The sequence below is a fragment of the Triticum dicoccoides genome, chromosome 7B (assembly GCF_002162155.2).
Source record: "Triticum dicoccoides isolate Atlit2015 ecotype Zavitan chromosome 7B, WEW_v2.0, whole genome shotgun sequence".
In the NCBI taxonomy this organism is placed as follows: domain Eukaryota; kingdom Viridiplantae; phylum Streptophyta; class Magnoliopsida; order Poales; family Poaceae; genus Triticum; species Triticum dicoccoides.
Window position 1 is genome coordinate 134693638 of NC_041393.1, and position 10090 is coordinate 134703727.

The window sequence follows — 10090 nt, forward strand, 5'->3', positions numbered from 1 at the left end:
CGATCGATCGGTTCGGTACTCGGTTTTGCACCGAACAGACGGAACAGCTGGCCGGTTGGGCTGGCTAGATGCGATAGCTGATGTACGTATTTGTTTGTCTCGGCTAGGCTAAGAGATGTGGTTGTGTGGGCTAGAGAACAACACTAGTTTTTTCTCCTCAAAGAAAAAGAAAAGAAAACAGGAACCTGTCAGGAGGTGAGCGAGACAGCAGGCAACAACAAACAACACCAAGGTTCACTAAAAAACAGAAAGCAGGCAGGGGTCCCGTACACGTGACGATCGACGAGAATCAGGGGACTAGCCGACCAGCCTACGGCACTGTTTGCCACCCATCACACTAACGCACATTATTCTATTGATTTTGTTTTCTTTTGAAAGGGCAGTTGATGTTCGGTGGCTGGTGGCACAGACCACAGAGCGTACAAATGGGAAGTAATTATGGAGGACGCGAGACACGGTTAGTGTTGGGCCTCGGTGCTTCGGTCAATTCGGTTGACTGACTATGCAGACCGAAATCACCGAACTGAATTCGGTTTCTCTGAATCACTAACCGAGCATGGTACCGAACAACTCGGTTTCGGTCACTTCGGCTTCGGTTCAGGTTAAATCGGTTCGGTCGTTCGGTTTTCGGGTTGTATGCCCACCCCTAGTGGGAGGGCTGCTCACCACTCGGTAGGATTTTTCAAACTTAGGCAAGCATTGGGTTGCAGCTAAGCCCCGAGTGGGAGGGCTGCTCACCACTCGGTAGGATTTTTCAAACTTAGGCGAGCACTGGGCTGCAGCTAAGCCCCCGAGTGGGAGGGCTGCTCACCACTCGGTAGGATTTTTCAAACTTAGGCGAGCACTGGGCTGCAGCTAAGCCCCCGAGTGGAAGGGTTGCTCACCACTCGGTAGGATTTTTCAAACTTTGGGCGAGTGCTGCTCACCACAATCTTGTCCTTCTTCTTGACGGTGCGACCCCCCGGGGGGGAGGGTTGCGACCGGCCCACATCGATTAGAAAGACTTTTTTTATTACTTAGGCGAGTACTGGACTACAGCTAAGCCTCCGAGTGAGAGGCAGGCTCGCCACTCGGTTGGATTTTTATCACTTAGGCGAGTACTGGACTGCAGCTAAGCCCCCAAGTGAGAGGCATACTCATCACTCGGTAGGATTTTTATCACTTAGGCGAGTACTGGACTGCAGCTAAGCCCCCGAGTGAGAGGCAGACTCATCACTCAGTAGGATTTTTATCACTTAGGCGAGTACTGGACTGTAGCTAAGCCCCCGAGTGAGAGGCAGACTCACCACTCGGTAGGATTTTTATCACTTAGGCGAGTACTGGATTGCAGCTAAGCCCCCGAGTGAAAGGCAGACTCACCACTCGGTAGGATTTTTTTTACTTAGGCGAGTACTGGACTGCAGCTAAGCCCCCGAGTGAGAGGCAGACTCACCACTCGGTAGGATTTTTATCACTTCATCTTAGGCAAAGCAGATTCGCAGCTAAGGCGATACGTACAAAAGAAATAAACAACAATCATTCGGAAAAAAGTAAAATCATGTCTTTTGATAGCCAAACCAAGAGGTATTTCTTATTACATCCCATCAGTCTAAATACTTAAGAGTAAAAAGGACGGAGCAAATCCGCATTCCAAGTGCACGGTTCATCTTTGTTGTGCTCGACATTGAAGAGACGGTATGCTCCATTGTGGAGCACCTTGGTGACAACGAAAGGGCCCTCCCAAGCAGGAGCGAGCTCGTGTGGCTTCTGCTGATCTACTCGAAGAACCAAGCCTCCTTCTTGAAATGCCCGACCCCTTACGTTCCTGGCATGGAATCGATGCAGGTATTGTTGATAAATGGTCGACTGGATCGAGGCCATATCTCTTTCTTCCTCCAGGAGGCCGACTGCATCTTCTCGAGCTTGTTTTGCTTCCTCTTCGAGAAGAGTTCGACTCGGGGAGCATTGTGGAGCAAATCACTCGGAAGTACGGCTTTGGCTCCATAGACTAAGAAGAATGGAGTCCGTCCGGTTGACTGATTGGGAGTTGTTCTTAGGCCCCAAAGCACTAATGGGAGCTCATCAACCCACGCTCCTGCTGCATGCTCAAGGTCACGCATCAACTGGGGCTTCAGTCTCTTGAGAATCAATCCATTGGCTCGCTCAGCTTGCCCATTCGACTGAGGATGGGCGACCAAAGCATAATCGACCCTCGTACCTTGGGTGGCACAAAAGGCTCTGAATTCATCAGAGTCGAAGTTTGATCCATTGTCCGTGATGATGCTGTGTGGCACACCATATCTGAATATCAACTCTCTGATGAAACTCACGGCAGTACTTGCTTCAAGGTTTCTAATGGGCTTAGCTTCGATCCACTTGGTAAACTTGTCAACTGCTACTAGCACGTGGGTAAATCTGGTCCTGCCAGTCCTCAAGGGTCCAACCATGTCCAATCCCCAAGCAGCAAAAGGCCAGATGAGTGGGATAGTCTTTAGAGCTGCTGCAGGTTTATTGGACATGTTGGAGTAAAACTGACAGCCTTCACACTTGTCCACTATTTCTTTTGCCCTCTCGTTGGCATGAGGCCAGTAAAATCCGGCTCAGTATGCTTTGGCCACGATGGTCCGAGAGGATGCATGATGACCACAGGTCCCCGAGTGAATATCATTGAGGATCATTCGGCCTTCTTCTAGCATGATGCACTTCTGGAAAACCCCAGTTACACTTTCTCTGAACAACTAACCTTTTATTACAGTAAAGGCTTTAGACCGTCGGACGATCTGTCGAGCCTCTTCTTCATCCTCTAGAAGTTCTTTCCTAAGAATGTATGCAATGTACGGCACTGTCCAGTCGGGAGCGATGACCAAAACCTCCATGACTAAGTCGACCATGGCTGGGATTTCGACTTCAGACGGATCTGTGGCACTCTTGGGCTGTGGTGATTCTTCGGTGAAAGGATCTTCTCGAACTGAAGGTGAATGAATATGTTCCAAAAACACATTTCGGGGAATGGCCTCTCTCTTTGAACCTATTTTGGCCAATTCATCTGCAGCTTGATTTTTCAGTCGGGGTATATGGTGAAGCTCCAAACCTTCAAACTTCTTCTCCAGCTTTCTCACTGCATTGCAATAACCAGTCATGGCTGGGCTCCGGACATCCCATTTCTTCATTACTTGATTAACCACCAAATCTGAGTCGCCGTAGACCATAAGGCAACGGACGCCGAGTGAAATGGCCATATGCAAACCGTATAAAAGTGCTTCATATTCGGCTTCATTATTGGAGGAATCAAAATGAATCTGGAGAACATAACTAAGCTTGTCTCCGCGGGGGGATACCAAAACTACCCCAGCACCTGAACCATTCAGCATCTTGGAGCCATCAAAGAACATAGTCCAATGCTCCGAGTGAACTTGAGTCGGCAATTGCTGCTCAATCCACTCAACAAGGAAATCTGCAATTGCTTAGGACTTGATAGCCTTCTTTGCCTCAAACTTGATATCTAATGGAAGGAGTTCAATCACCCATTTTGCCACTCGACCAGTTGCATCTCTGTTATTCAGAATTTCAGATAGTGACGCGTCGCTAATGACTGTAATGGAGTGATCAGAGAAATAATGCGCAACCTTTTTCATGGTCATGTATATTCCATAGACAAGCTTCTGATAATGTGGATATCGTTGCTTGGATGGAGTCAAAACTTCAGAGAAATAATAAACTGGGCATTGAACCTTGTAAGCTTTTCCTTCCTCTTCTTGTTCGACCGTGAGCACTGTACTGACAACTTGTCCAGTGGCTACAATGTAAAGCAGTAAAGGCTCTTTGCTAATTGGCGCAGTGAGCACCGGCTGGGTGGAAAGCAGGGCTTTGAGCTCTGCAAACGCTGCATCAGCTTCCTTAGTCCACTCGAACTTATCAGATTTCTTCATCAGTCAGTAAAGAGGCAAGGCCTTTTCACCGAGACGAGAAATGAATCGACTCAAGGCGGCCAAACAACCAGTCAGCTTCTGAACGTCATGCACTCGCACGGGGCGTTTCATTCAGAGAATGGTATCGACTTTTTCTAGATTGGCATCGATCCCTCGTTCAGAAACGAGAAACCGAGTAACTTTCCTCCCGGAACTCCGAATGTGCACTTTGACAGATTAAGCTTGATATCGTACCTTCTTAGGTTGGCAAAGGTTTCTGCGAGGTCAGTCAATAGGTCGGAACCTTTGCGAGACTTGACCACAATGTCATCCATGTATGCTTCCACATTCCGACTGATTTGAGTGAGCAGGCACTTCTGAATCATTCTCATGAATGTGGCTCCAGCATTTTTAAGACCGAATGGCATGGTGACATAGCAAAAACACCCGAATGAGGTGATGAAGGCTATTTTTATTTCATCAGGACCATACAGTCGGATCTGATGATACCCGGAATATGCATCTAAGAAAGACAAGCGCTCTCACCCTGCAGTCGAGTCAACAATCTGATCGATGCGAGGGAGAGGGAAGTGATCTTTCGGGCAGGCCCAATTGATATGCTTGAAGTCAATGCACATACGAAGTGAATCATCCTTCTTGGGGACCATGACTACATTGGCTAGCCACTCGGAGTGGTAGATTTCACGGATGAACTCTGCTGCCAACAGCTGAGCCACTTCTTCGCCAATTGCTTTTCTCTTCTGCATGGCGGACCGCCGAAGGTGCTATTTGACGGGTTTTATCTTGGGGTCGACACGCAAACGATGCTCAGCCAGTCCCCTGGGTACACCTGGCATGTCAGAGGGTTTCCATGCGAAGATGTCCCAGTTCCCACGGAGGAACTGGATGAGCGCTTCTTCCTATTTGTTGTCGAGTGTTGTTGATATATGAGTCGGTGCAGCATTGGGATCAATCGGGTGAATATGAATCGGCTTCATTTCACCGGTCGACTGAAATGCAGAGTCTATAGCAGGCTTCTTGGCTCGGAGCAAATCACTCGAATCTGCACTCTTCTGATACTCTTGCAATTCAATCGCTGCCATCTGTGCATCGGCGATTTTGGAACCTTTCTGGAAACATTCCTCTGCCTTCTGCCGATTGCCAGTAACTGTGATCACACCTTTGGGGCCAGGCATCTTCAGCTTGAGATACACATAACATGGTCGAGCCATAAAATGTGCGTAGGCTGGCCTACCTAGGATGGCATGATAGGCACTCTAGAAATCCACGACTTCAAATCTCAACTTCTCCTTACAGTAATGCTTGGAATCACCGAAAACCACGTCGAGGGTGATCTGGCCGAGTGATTCGGCTTTCTTTCCAGGGATTACACCATGGAAACTCATGTTTCTCTCGCTAAGTTTGGACATCGGAATTCCCATCCCCTTTAAGGTTTCAGCGTAAAGAATGTTCAAACCACTGCCACCGTCCATCAGTACTTTGGTCAGTCGAGTGCCCCCGACCACGGGGTCGACCACCAGTGCTTGCCTCCCAGGGGTGGCTACACGAGCAGGATGGTCAGATTGGTCAAACGTGATGCTTGTCTTAGACCATCTCAGGTATGTGGTCGTCGCCGGAGCGGCCATATTCACTTCTCTGTTGATGACCTTCAATCGACTCTTGCTCTCAACATCAGCAAAAATCATCAGAGTTGAATTGACTTTGGGATAACCATCGTCTTCCTCTTCATCCTCATCTTTGTCTGACTCTTTCTCCTTCTCATTAGGCTGTTTCTCTCGGAATTGTTGGACCAGGAGTCGACATTGCCGAGTGGTATGTTTCGGGTAAATTAGATTACCTTCTTCATCCTTTTTCGTGTGGATGTGACATGGCAAATCCAGCACATCATTTCCTGCTTGATCCTTTACCTTCTTAGGGGGCCAGGGCCCTTTAGGTTTTCCCTTAAACTTTCCTTGAGCCACTGCTGCAATCTCTCCAGGTGCCGCTGGTTTGGCCTTACACTTCTGTTTCCGACTGGAGTTATCTCCACCGGCCTCTTGGCCGACTGGTTTACTCTTCCCGCTACGGAGTCGATCCTCTTCTTCTCCGTTAGCGTACCGGGTTGCTATCTCCATCATACGAGTCAGAGTCATATCCCCGGTCCAACCGAATTTCAAGACCAACTCTCTGTATTTGACGCCTTCCTTGAAAGCGCATACTGCCTGATGCTCTGATACATTTTCAACAGTGTGGTGCAAAGTGGTCCATCTCTGAATGAATTCCCTCAAAGTCTCATTCGGCTTCTGCACACAATGCTGCAACTCGGGCAACCCTGCTGGTCGCTTGCATGTGCCCTCAAAAGTTCTTGCGAACACTCGAGATAGTTCCTCCCAACTGTGTATACTACCCGGAGTCAACTGAGTCAACCATGCTCGGGCCGACCCTTCCAACATAAGAGGGAGATGCTTCATCGCTATCTCATCGTTTCCGCCTCCAATCTGCACAGCCACTCGGTAATCCTCAAGCCAGGTTTCGGGCTTGGATTCTCCAGTGAACTTACTGACTCCAGTTGCCAACCTGAAGTTGGGAGGAATTATCGCTGCCCTGATGGCTCTGCTGAAACACTCTGGGCCTGAAACATGCAATCTGCTGCCCACTTGAATGATCCCTGCCAAGGTCTTCTCTATACGCTCTGTTCCGATCGACCAAGCCTTGAACGAGAATAGATCTCACATCGAAGCCCGGCTCTCTTGGGTCGACTGGAGCTCTGTGCTCGCCGCTGTGATGGCATCTGTCATCATTCTGCCGAGGTACGTACGATGCACTCCTCGAAGGAGGCGTAGGTGCTCGATGATGATTGTCGCGGTCGAACTGACGATCATACTGTCCACGACCTTCACGCCGTCGGGGCGATCTTGGGCTATGGGCCGACTGGACTATATCTGCTACTACGGATCTGCTGTGAATCCTATTCCGCGACTGAGACACTGCAGTGTTCTGCTCTCCTGCTGCCCGGAGCAAGGCCCGGATCTGCTGTGAATCCTATTCCGCGACTGAGACTCTGCTATTCGGGGCGTAGCTGTGAGGTTCTGAACAGAGTACGGTATACCTTAGGTGGAGGCGGAAAAAGTTGTCGTCGACTGGATTCGTGGATCCGCTCCTGAGCGCGCTCGTCGAGAGCACGCTAAAGGTTATCCAGTCGAGTGCGCTCAGCCAGATTGGCTAGGCACACCTCCTCCAAGGCCCGAGCCTCGGGGGTTTCTCCAACAATGGGTGTGTGGAGTGCATCCATGTTGCGGCGACGAAGTTCCTCTCTCTGCTGCGAAGAGAGGGGTCCGGGTCAGTATTCCTCGTGGACACGCGACGGATCGCCGACTCTGTCTTTGTTGTCCTCACAGCGGAAACCAGGCGGACTGTGAGGCTCGTCGACCGTCAAAACTTCTGCCCCAGGGTCGCTGCTATCACATTCGGATGCAGTCTCCGCGCAGCCAGTCGACAGATCAAACGGGCCGTGGAGGGTTTCGTCGGGCTCGATTGCCGCGACTTGATGGGTGGTCGAACGCCGAGCCACCACGTGCTTCACCCACCACTGGAGTCGCGAACGACCGGATCGCTTGCGACGGCGGACAGCGGGGAGGGAAAACACAGTCGGAGTCGACTGATACTGAGTCGACGGCTGCCGAGAAGGACGCCGCGGACGCATGCGTGGAAGTGCGTCGCCCCTCGGACGGGGAGCGCCTCGACATTCAGGGGAGCTTCTTGAAGCCACGCGGAGTCGTTGGCGACGAAAACAAGTGCGCCGAGACGGATCTCACGGCCCTCGGCAAGTCCGCCGCCGGAAACCGTGATGATGATGATCGGTAAACTTGCAGCTTCACCAACAAATCGCCAAGACACCTTGCCCTAAGGTGGGCGCCAACTATCATGGTCCTAAGACTGACAGTAGAAAGGGGGGTAGGTATGGAGAGGCAAGATCTCAGCTATGGTGAAGGTGTACACACGAGATTTACGAGTTCAGGCCCTTCACGGTGGAAGTAACAGCCCTACGTCTCGGTGCCCAGGGGCCGTCGATTGGATTATGTGTGTGATATTATAGGGGGTGCGAACCCTTGTGCCAGAAGAGGAGGGTGGCTTATATAGAGTGCGTCAGGACCCTCGCCCACCTCCATTACAAGGGACTTGATGTACATAAAGTAAGGGACGTTATTGGTAACGTCTGCCTTAAGTGCTATTAATGATCTTAAAGACTACAGAGTGAACACCTGACCGTTACAGTGCTGAGTGACTCCAGGTCTTCAGTAAGGTCGAGTGACTCTCCATATGGTCGAGTGACGGTAGGGAGGAGGACCTCCGAGTGATGTGGCTGTCGAGTGGATTGCACTCGACGTATACAATCAGAGTTCTCCTATTGTCTCTTGGTCCCTTTATCTTTCGGGGTAGTGATCTTGGGTAGGGCGTATAGGTCAGGCCTATGACCCTACCCCAAGTCTGTATCCTCATCACTTGCCCGATGATCGGCAAGCCATAGAAAATAAATGGATCTTCAAGAGGAAGACAGACGCTGATAGTAGTGTTACTATCTACAAAGCTCGACTTGTCGCAAAAAGTTTTTCGACAAGTTCAAAGTGTTGAATATAATTAGATTTTCTCACTCGTATCGATGCTTAAGTCTGTCCGAATCATGTTAGCAATTGCCACATTTTATGAAATCTGGCAAATGGATGTCAAAACTGCATTCCTTAATAGATTTATTAAAGAAGAGTTGTATATGATGCAACCAGAAGGTTTTGTCAATCCTAAAGGTGCTAACAAAATGTGCAAGCTCCAGCAATCCATCTATGGACTGGTGCAAGCATCTCGGAGTTGGAATATAAGCTTTGATGAGTTGATCAAAGCATATGGTTTTATACAGACTTTTGGAGAAACCTGTATTTACAAGAAAGTGAGTGGGAGCTTTGTAGCATTTCTAAAACTATATGTAGATGACATATTGTTGATTGGAAATGATATAGAAATTCTGGATAGCATAAAAAGATACTTGAATAAGAGTTTTTCAAACAAAGACCTCGGTGAAGCTGCTTACACATTGAGCATCAAGATCTATAAAGATAGATCAAGACGCTTGATAAGATTTTTCAATGAGCACATACCTTGATAAGATTTTGAAGTAGTTCAAAATGGAACAGTCAAAGAAGGAGTTCTTGCCTGTGTTGCAAGGTGTGAAGTTGAGTAAGACTCAAAACCCGACCATGGCAGAAAATAGAAAAAGAATGAAAAGTCATTCCCTATGCCTCAGTCATAGGTTCTATAAAGTATGCTATGCTGTGTACTAGACCTATTGTATACATTGCTCTGAGTTTGGCAAGGGAGTACAATTTTTGATCTAGAAGTAGATCACTAGACAGCGGTCAAGAATATCCTTAGTAAGGACTAAGGAAATATTTCTCGATTATGGAGGTGATAAAAGAGCCCGTCGGAAAGAGTTACATCGGTGCAAGCTTTTACACCGATCCAGATGACTCTAAGTCTCAATTTGGATACATATTGAAAGTGGGAGCAATTAGCTAGAGTAGCTTCATGCAGAGCATTGTAGACATAGAATATTTGCAAAATATATACGGCTCTGAATGTGACAGACCCGTTGACTAAACTTCTCTCACGAGCAAAACATGATCATACCTTAGTACTCTTTGGGTGTTAATCACATAGTGATGTGAACTATATTACTGAATCTAGTAAACCCTTTGGGTGTTGATCATATCACATGACGATGTGAACTATGGGTATTAATCACATACATATGTGAATATTGGTGTTAAATCACATGGTGATCTGAACTAGATTATTGACTCTAGTGCAACTGGGAGACTGAAGGAAATATGCCCTAGAGGCAATAATAAAGTTATGATTTATTTCCTTATTTCATGGTAAATGTTTATTATTCATGCTAGAATTGTATTAACCGGAAACTTAGTACATGTGTGAATACATAGACAAACATAATGTCACTAGTATGCCTCTACTTGACTAGCTCGTTGAATCAAAGATGGTTAAGTTTCCTGGCCATAGACATGAGTTATCATTTGATTAACGAGATCACATCATTAGAGAATGATGTGATTGACTTGACCCATTCCGTTAGCTTAGCACTTGATCGTTTAGTATGTTGCTATTGCTTTCTTCATGACTAATACATGTTCCTA